General features: G+C 24.4%; 1 protein-coding gene and 1 long non-coding RNA gene across 4 annotated transcripts in view; one reads left to right on the top strand and one right to left on the bottom strand.

Annotated features, from left to right (window-relative positions):
* LOC102678921 (protein kibra) overlaps positions 1-11,083 on the bottom strand; it is a 42,556-nt gene that overhangs the window by 15,001 nt on the left and 16,472 nt on the right. The window lies entirely within an intron of this gene.
* Positions 5,971-7,812, top strand: LOC116186889. The gene is made up of 2 exons (XR_004151936.1): positions 5,971-6,537; positions 7,316-7,812. It is a non-coding gene; the product is annotated as an uncharacterized LOC116186889 (long non-coding RNA).

Here is an 11,083-nt window from a genome sequence, read left to right as displayed (position 1 = left end):
TCAATTTATATGTATTTAATATAATTTTATTTTTTGCATCGATTTTTTTTTTCTTTCTTTGATAATTCTCAATTAGCATAATGACAAGTGTTAACAATGTATCTTCGGAATATTAAAAAAAAACATTGACTTAACGAATTCATAAATATACACTTACGTGTATAATTTATTTATAAATTATAATATTAAATTATAAAATTATAATCTTACGCTTTAATATAATTTTTTTCATTTCGATATTAATTTTAAAGCAGTAAATAGCTTGTATTACATTGTAACATTGAATAATATTTTTATTTTAGATCAAATATAAAATTTAATATCATTAAACATTAAAAATTAAATTTAAAATTATTATCAATAATAAATAATAAATAATAAATAATAATAATAAATCTCTATTGTTTAATTAAATATAATTAGGTTTTAAAATTGATTTTTTTAATTGAAATGAAGACTCTGAAAAAATCAAAATTGAATAAGAATATACATAATGTATTTATATATTTTATAAATTTTACATATATTTAAAATAAATGAAAATAAAATTTCATCTAATTGTAAGAATTTTAAATATTATTCTTTATGATTCATTACATTCGCGAATACTCAACGACAAATAATGCGATTGGAATATGTAATACATTCTCATAAACTTTGAAATAATATGCGAATAAAAATAAATTATTTTTAAATTATATTTTAATATTGTAAAGTTTTTAAAGCAAAGCGGAAAAGAACAAATAAAATTTTAGTCTTATAAAAATTTTCGAATTACAGAATATTTTTTGCTATAAAGATTGTCTATTCAAAAATATATAAAATCTTGAAAATATCTTCTCCGAACATATCTTAAAACAAATCATATCTTAAAACATATCTTAAAACATATCTTAAAATAAATCTATCTTGAATCATGATATCTTCAGACATTCTTTTTCCAAAACTTTTAATGCCATTATGTAATCAGCCACAATATTCATACATTATAAAAACTATATTAAATATTATTATAACTGCGTTAATATTAAAAAGGGAAAAGAAATAATTTGTACATTTTTTTCTTTATCTAAAATAAAAGGGCACAATGAATTCGATAATAATTCATCGAACAATTAATACTCGAAATGAAATTGTTGTGTTATAATCAGGAAGATATTGTTTGATTAAAAGAAATGGCTCATCAAGAGAATCCATATCAATCAAAATCATATTTATTTGAAATAAATAATGCGAATGTAAAAATTAAATAACAAAAAGTATGATCTTTGTTCTTAATAAAATATTATTTTTTATATGGAAATAATATCAATTTAAATTTATTATAATCATATAATTATTTTATTTATTTTCATTTCCATTATTTATACTAATATATTAATATACAAAAAATTCAGAATTTAGAAAGAAAAATCGCAAACTGGAATAATGATATTGTGTAACTTGTTTGTTAGGTATATGTTTGTATGTATTTTTATCGTATATTTACTCTTTATATTTATTAGATATTAGACATTATTATAATAATAAATATAATTTTTTTCGCATTCTTTTAAAAATGAAAACATATTAATAATTTATGCATGGTATATAAGCATTGTATGCAATGATTATTAAATTCCATTTTAAATTCTATATTAAGTTTGTAAAAAGAAAAAATTTATCAAATAAATAAATCATAAATCATACATAAATAATAAGAAGGAAAACACATTTGTACAATGATATCTGCCATCATTACCTTATTATAAAATATAAGAATTCTTCGTGAAGAAAATTTGGATATATTTGCTATTTATATAGTTATGATACATTAAACGTAGAAAAAATTACAGATATATCGCATTCAAAATATATTCAAATATATATATATATATATATAGATTTTCTTTTTTTTTTTTTGCAATAATTTTTTGTATAAAAATAAAATTATTTAAATTATTGATTACATGATCTAATTATTTTTAATATATGTATCGTATGTAATATGAACAATAATGGAAAGCGTATACAGCTTCTCAAAGTTATAGCCAATTTATATTTATATTTTTAATCTGATAAAAATAAAAAGATATAAGAGAACATCATTTAATTTGATATTTTATATAATAAGAAAAATATAAAATATACTAAAAATAATGTTATAAAAAAATATATATAATTTAAAATCCATAACCTTCAATAAGTACCGAAGTTTTATTAAAAATAAGAGATATTTTATGATTTGAGAGGAAACATAATATACGTAATACATGCCATTTACGTCACCGAGGCCTAAAAATCTAATTATAAAATAGGGAAAAAATACCATTACCGACGAAATCAGTGCAATCAAGATCGAACTGCATCGCTCTCTCTCGAGATAAGTTTTCTCAGAGAGACATTTTCCAACAGTCGCAGAAGGAATGCACACGAGGTGAAGCCTGCATGACGATCGGCTGTGTAAAGGTGCGTTCACATTCAGTAATCGGTCGGGTCGTGTCAGTTGCGTTCCAACGATGTGCGCAAACGATGGAACAAACCTGCGCAAACGATGGAACGAACCTGCGCATACGCGCGTCTGACTATGGAGAAGGGAGTAAAAGGAGTGGGGAGCGAGAGAGCGGGTAGGCTGCGGTGGCGAACGAGCGATGCTGATATGAATGGAATGCGATGCCATTATCGTAGTGTATATACCGATAACTCGATGCCCCGTTCAGCGAACGAAGGTGCTTGTACGGATCAAGCAAAACCTCTTAACTTTCCAACAATCCTATCTTCTTGCACAAACGCATCCTCCATATGCTTTTTCTTTTTTGCGTTTTCGAACAGACTCGCGAAATTAAAATTTGAAAATCATACGATCAAAACTATCTTGAAACTATCTTCATTTTATAAAATGAAAGAGGATACCAAAAAATATAATATAAGGCATATATAAAATATAATTGAAATTATATTTAATATGTGTTTATTAAATATAAAAAAGTATAGATTTTCTTTATTTTTATATCAGCTTTACTTTTTATATCAGTAGACTTTATGAGACATGATTTAAATTTTTCTATCATTCATGCATTCCGGTCATTCATTCCACTTAATCATTCCACATATTCATTCGTGTTTGTCGCTTTCACCAACGTTTCAATGGGGCCACTGGACAGTTGTCCAGTGAATATAATCTACATAATCTTCAATATTGGCATCATGCAATCTTTCATCGTTGAATTTTTCCAAGTATTGATTCCATTTCAATGTTTTTTATTAATGCTTTAGAATGTTAATGCAAAAAAATATTTTCTCTGTCACATCAATTTAATTCTCATAATGAATAATTTCAATTAGATTATGTAGTTTTAATATTATTTTAATTAGATATATATGTATATTAATAGTTATATTCAATATTTCTTTATAGAGTCAATTTTTGCTAATAGTATCTCTAGCACTATTATATTTTTAATAAATATAGGAACAATAAATTTTTGAAATCCATATTTAATTTTAAAATCATAAAAAAAAGAAGGAAAAAAAGAAAAGAGAAAAAATAAGAGGACAGAAAAGAATATATTGTAGATGTTTGAAAAAAGAATACAGAATACATCCACATTTTTGTACCGCCCTTCTGGGAAGAACAACGTGGAGAAAAAGTTAGAAATCCTGACGAATGTATTCGGTATGCATATCATTTTACCGAGCTCTCCCTTTCGGAGAAATCGGCATCTGATGCTCGTGCATTCCCTTTGAATGAATGTCGAGCGTTATATTGAGATTTCAAAGAAATCGGCATATCACCGAAACAAACATGACGAGATAAAAGCAACCCTTGGATCAGTCCGTTACGCGATCGTAATAATGACTCATATTCGATATTCATTTTGGTAATTAATATAATTATATAATTATAATTAATTGCGTTTTTCAATTATTATTATTTAATTTAATTTAACTTAAATTTAATTTTTACTTTGTTAACAAAAAAAAATCAAATTAATAGAATTTGAAAAAATAAGTATACATTTAATAAGTGTTACATTTAAACCTTGTAATAAAATTAAAATTTAAGAAAGGTCAATTTGATATGTTATTTTTTAAATTTACATAATAATTGAACTTGAATGTGATTTAAAAAAAAAATAAAAAAAAGTTAAGTATTTGCTCTGAAGTATTTGAAAATAAATTTTCTTAGATTTTTAATTATATATCATAATAAAATAATTAAAAAAATTTAAAAAGAATTCCATTTATAGTATTTATAATAAATTTGTTTAATTTTCTCTGGCTGATTTCTTTTTTTAGTAATAAACTAAAGAAAAAAAAAAATTATAAGAAATATTATTAAATTGCAGAATTAACTACTGTTGACGAAGAAATGTAATATTCGTCGCGATAATAATAAAATGACATTTTACGTGAATATTTACTTGCTGTGATTCATTGGAAATGATAAGAGACGATCTTGTAGATTTAGACGAAAAGTTTTTGCATTTCACCGTTTTTCATGAATTAAAAAAATTCGACATATAATATCAATACATTCAACAATTTAGATAATAGTTCGAGAAAAAAATTATAACAACTGATCAAAATGCATTGTTATTAGAGTTCCGAATAAATATTATTTTCATTCGTTTATAGAGGAAATACTCGTTTATAGATTAAACAATTTAAAAATATTTTTAAATGAAAAATGATAAAATATAATTGATGATTAAATTCTAAATCTTTGAGAGATTGCGATGAGGAAGTAGTTTCTTTTTTAAAGAAATTATGATAACCAGTAGCCAAGATCGGAATCTGGGATATGTCATTTAGCTGTTAATTATCAAGCCATGATAAGTTTCTGACAATTAATCTTCATGCATTCCTGTGTTGATAAGAAGCAATCAAAATTTTGTGAGTCAAGCTTGTTTCTATAGTCCAAGACGTATACATTCAAGGAAAAAATGCAAGTTGTCGAGTGCAATGGCAATTAAAAATATATTAAAAAAATTATAATATATATCGATAAATTAATATAATTTAAGACAATTTCTACAAACTTTCAATTGTTATAACAATTTTAGAAATTTTTTATTTTTTGCCTTTTATTCTACAGCAACTAACTAATTCCTAAATTTGATAAGTAATATCTTTAATGATAATTACAAGTATCAAGACTGTTACTTCTTTCAGCTTCTTGTATGAAAAATTTTCGATATTAAAGTCACTTAATAACATTGTAGTTTATTTAAATGACTTGATTAGATATCTCGCGACTATATTATTCTTAGAATCAATCCCGGAACATTTCGAACTTGTTTTTGTCATAGCATAATAAATTATCAAGAATAAAGGGAAAAATAAAAATGAAAATTCTTTTTGATTTTTCTCGATTTTTTTTTTTTGATTTGATAATATATAGCATATATAGATATTATAATATATAAAATTCTACAATTATTTCGATATTTTTTCTATATTTTTTATATTTTCACACAATTCAATGTTATTCAATTTCATTAAAAAAATTTTATATTTTATATTATAAATCTGTAAAATCGATCTCAAATATGATAATCAGAATAAACGATAAAATTTAAAAAAAAAAAAATACAAGAAAAAAAAGAATGAAGTTAAAGAGAAACAAAGAAGAAAAAAAGAAGCGAAATTCCAACGAGCGTCTAAAAATAATCGGTTACAAAAAGGAATAATAACGCATGTTCATATGTATATCTGGTCGTCGAGTAAAAGCGTCGGCCTATTTATGTATCACATGGTAAAGATGGAATCTCGATCTCTTCGCGTGGTAGTTAACATTGTTTGCCCCTGGAAGAGAGGCTAAGGAATGTGAAAAGCTGCGTTGGCAAATGGCGAGCAATATCGTAATGTTGGTTGCTCTTCTTACTGCTCTCTCCATTTTTCTTTACTTCCAAACTATCTACGTCACGTCCGTATTTGAGATTATCCAAAATTTTTTGCTTACTATTCTTTAAACAAGAAATAAATTGTTTTATCTTTGTTTATAGATAAATATACATGTATATTATGCAGCGAATTTGAAGTTGATGAATCTATGTAATAAATATATTTTGAAATAATGTGTTACATAAAATATAATGAGAAAAAAAATAATAAATGCAAAGTGCGAGCTACATTGCTATATAATGATAATATTCTATATTTCTTGATCATCCTATTTCTTTCGCGCGCAAAAGAGTAAACGGTATAGTCGATTCGCAGTACCATGGGGGCATCATCCAGAGTATCGAAGGACAGTAGCACATCCGCTCGTGCACACGATCGTACACCCTCGGGAGTCCTCGTAGCTCTTCGTGAATCCGTTCGTGGACCGCCTGGGGGCCCTACGAGCGTAACACCGGTAGCCACTACGCCAAAAGGGTCGCATTCGCGCGGGAAGAGAGAAAAAAAGAGAAAGATAGAAGTATACAGACAGAAGGAGACAGAGTGAAAGAAGCAACTGAGGATGGAATATCCAGGGCCGAAGCCTGAGAAAGAAAACTGTAGATTTGAGAGAACTGGCATCTTTTTTTCAAGATGCATTTAAACTTAGAAAAAGTATTCATTTTATTAACCAGTTAATATTCTTGAATATATTTTCATCCACACTAGATTATACTATTCATGATTTATTTTTCTTTCCTCCTATCATTCTACTAATGATATTTACAAGTTGAATGTTTTTTGGACTTATAAGACATTTATTATTATCTAAATTTTATTGAAATTTTTATAATATAGAAGCAAAATAATGAGGAATAGATAAGAAGACATCTTGACCTATTGCTAGTTAGAAATTCTAAAATTAAATCTCAAGGCAAATTCCTTCATATTTTATTTTTATTTTTATTAAAAAATATTAAATATATAAAAATATTAAACATTTTATTTTTATTAAAAAAATACAACTTTTTATGTTTATATAAACATTTTATGTTAATTATAAACATCATTTTATAATAAATTTAAAACATAATTGTGTATATTAAATTTTTTTACAGAAATCATTCAATCAGGAAATAATTCCATATAATTCAAATAATTCTAAATAATTTCGATATAAAAAGTTATATCTGAAAAAATAATATTACTAAACAATTATTTTAATATACTTTGAAATAAAATCACGCATAAATTCTAACCGCGAACATACGTGTAAATTACGAAGCGCCAAATAGCTTGAAAACTATGAAAATGATCGCTAAAGATAAATTAAGTCCATCACTAGTGCAATTCTTTTCGTCATTCTTTGATTGTTTTTTTCTTTTTTATTATTTGCTTTTTTATTATTATACCTTGCATGCTGGGATCTAACGAAATAAGAATATAACATTAGATGAACAGAGAAAGAACGGAGCGGGGGAGGAGAGAGGAAATCACTGGCAGCGGCCACTATAGGTACGGAGCCACAGGGGGGAAGGAGTGGAGGAAAAGTAAGGAGGGGGACAGGGTTCGAACGGACGGGAGACATTCCAATCTCTCGTGGCAAACTTGCCTGCTTTGCTTCGTTCGCTTGTCTGCTTGCCCGTTTGCCAAGATATCGTCGTCCTAAAGCCGACCCACACTACATCGAATGGCATACGTAACCATATAATCTCATACGATTATAAAATCGATTTTGAAGAGAAAAGTATTTCTTAAAAATCCAGATTCGATATATATCGTATATATCGATATATATCGTATCATATCATCAAGATCGCCCTCGAATAGAGAAGAGATTCGATGACATACATTCGATGTCCATGACATATAGGTTATGTAACATCATGTAACATTTAATGATATTTTATTTATAGATATTTTTATATACAATTCATTTCTTTTACATATTTACATAAACAAAATTTTTTATATAATTTATAAATTTTTAAACAAATTTAGAAATTAATTTAAAAAAAACTGATCAAAATTTGACTCTACTGGGTATACCAATGATGATGTCAATGACTACGAAACCGTTATGATGCATATATGCAGATATAAAAGAATGTCCTTGGCGAAATACGTTATGTATATATGTAATAAGTATGTAATATTTTGAGGTATACATAAAGGTATATGTACATGTATTTCAGTATTCGATATATATACTTTCTTTGACAAATAAACTTATGCTTGCATAACTAAATAGAACCAACATTGCTTTGGAACATTAAACTTGGTATATCTTAAATTAACAGTCAGACGCCGGCTAATTATTCCTATTTACTAGAAATAATGATACTTTTTATTTTGCATGAACTAATGTGAACAAGAATGAATTGAGATTGGTCAGTGATAATCGTCATAAGAAATTATCTATTATTTATTATTTATTGATTATACAATAAAATTCCTTATTTTTTTAAAATAAAATTTTCAAATTTAACAAAGTTTCAAATTGAAATTAATAAATTTATAAGCTTTTATATATTATGAATTAATGTTATGTCGAATGTTATTTCATGTGTATATTATATATAATGTATGAACGTCTGTTCTCCAATTATATGAATCAATGAAAACAGAAACGTAATGTATTAAGTTAATGCATTATATAATTCGAAAAATGAAATGTATAATTGAATTAAATTATATGGACATAAATTTTTGATATTTTAATAAAAAAAAAAAGATTTTTCTTTAATTGGTTACAAATCTAATCTCAATTTCAATTTCTTCATCTAAAATTAGTTTTATATAATAAAAAACATTTGGTAAAAATAAAAAATTAAAGTATTATAAATTATTGAATAAAATAAAATCAATGAAAATTATTTTTAAGTGATTTAACATCTCCAAAAATTTGTTGATCAAATTTTTGAAATTTAATCTCGAAAATTTTAATCATTTGAAAATTTGAAACAATTCGAATAATATTTCTTTTGAATTCTTTATATTATTAATTTAAAGCATCAATAGATTCATAAATTACCTTCTAATAATATCATAATCGATTTTGTATTATTTGTTTATGCAAGACAACAAGACGCGACGAGCGATACGAGAACTGAGTGAATAAAATAAATAACAATTAAAATTCCATTTGCACATTTTCTGAATTATGAGACATTATAGAGGAGGAAAGAAACTAGCAGAGCATATTACTAGTGAGAGATTAAGAAAAATATTAAACACGATGATCAACGAAGAAAAGATAATCTATATTATGCAATTTACGTTCAAAATTTTAAAAATCTAATTTTTCACAATATGATTTTTTTTCTTTTCTTTAGTTAATAATCAAATAAATTATGATTATTTAAATAAATTTGTAATTTTAATTCATTCCATCGATAACTATTAATAATATTTAATGATATTGTACTAATCTACTAATCTATTAATTATTTATTTATTATAATTTATTTTTACATAAATTTTTATTATTCTCTTTTTTTCTTCTTTTTCTTTCTTTCCTTTTCTTTTTATTCATTTTTTAAAATCAAACCAAATTTTTAGTTTTTAATTTGTATTTTTGTATTCTTTATAATACACTGTTTTTAAATTACATAAAAAATCTATACTCATTTTATTTTAAATTTATTCAACTAATTAATTAAATACCGTAAAGAACACTAACCCAGTTAGATCAATGAATTATTTAAAAAGATAAGTTAGCGGAAGTATTACGGTATATCCTAGTTTTTTCTGTTGTTTATCTCAATTATGATTTTTTTATATATCTACATATAGAAAATCCAAGAAATACATAATTAATATATATAAATACATAATTTTTTTCAAAAAGATTTTATTTATTATATCGATACTATATTTATAATTATTGCCAATTATTATATTGTAATTATATATTATATATTATATATTAATATAATTATATTAAAACAAAATCCTATTTTAGTGTTATTTATTTTTGAATATTCAAGTATTAATTATTAATACTAATATTTTATTAGTACTAGTGCTAATAAAAATAATAACAAAATTTAATAATAACATTTATTTATAACTAATTTATTATATTTAATTATATTTAACTCGATGAATTTTAAAATAAAAATTATAACAATTTATTTTAAATAATTTTTTTAGAAATTGAAGAATTTCAAATTTGCTATTGCAATTTATTAATAAATAATAGAGAAATATTACATTAATTTAATTGATCTCTATTGGATCATAAATTAAAAAATACTTCGTGATCTTTTTTGAATTTCTCTGTATAAAACTTTCGAAATTCCTAAAGATTACATCATATGGCGTCATCGATGTTCTTTAGTTTCATTACCATTGAGATATAAAAATTATTATTTAAAAATATCATGGAAATTGTTTATGTAAATTGTTTATGTAAAATTCCGTCACATAATGAATCAAAAAATTTGTTTTATAATTTTAATTCATATGATATGAATTTGAATATGATATAAATTTTTTTAACATCTTATTATATACATATACTTTATACGAGAAAAACCAATGCTAATTAATTTCAATTTCTTATTTTAATCAAAAAGCTAGCAACTCATTGTTGCAAATATAATACTTATGTAATTTCTAATAATAAATATCTACATAGTCAAATTTTTATATCCTTATAATTATATACAAGTATAATTTTACTTTTTCATTCATTACTATTTCATTCTATTGTAAAATAAAAACATTCTATTGTAAATTAAAAAAGCAAATTCATCCACAATCGATGGCTTGTACTGCATTAGATAATTAGAAATATATAAACAATAATTGATGAATTATTTTATACATGATTGTACAAAATAATAATGTAAATGGCGGCAAATGATTGGTAAAAACAATTTCGTATGAAAATTGTAACAGAGAAAAAGACATAAAATATAAAAGAAAATGCGTGAAAACGCAATATAAGGAGCAAAAGAGAGGACTATTTATCGGAATGCAAGTTATAAGCCAAGCCAATGGCGTATATTTGTAATAGCATATTACTTACAATGCAACGTGCATATCTATTTATCTAATGCGTGAAATTTCCAAGGAAGGAAGCCTTATGACGAGTCCTCGTGAAACACGTGTCTCGACGATCGATTACCTTTTTTCCTGACACATGAATTACGTATCGTCACGAAACGACTACCGGAGAATGCGACAACTTCCGACCGGAAGTTCTTCGCAATTT

Source organism: Apis dorsata, unplaced genomic scaffold, assembly GCF_000469605.1.
Source record: "Apis dorsata unplaced genomic scaffold, Apis dorsata 1.3 scaffold_70, whole genome shotgun sequence".
NCBI lineage: Eukaryota > Metazoa > Arthropoda > Insecta > Hymenoptera > Apidae > Apis > Apis dorsata.
This window is presented reverse-complemented; position numbering and strand designations above follow the sequence as displayed.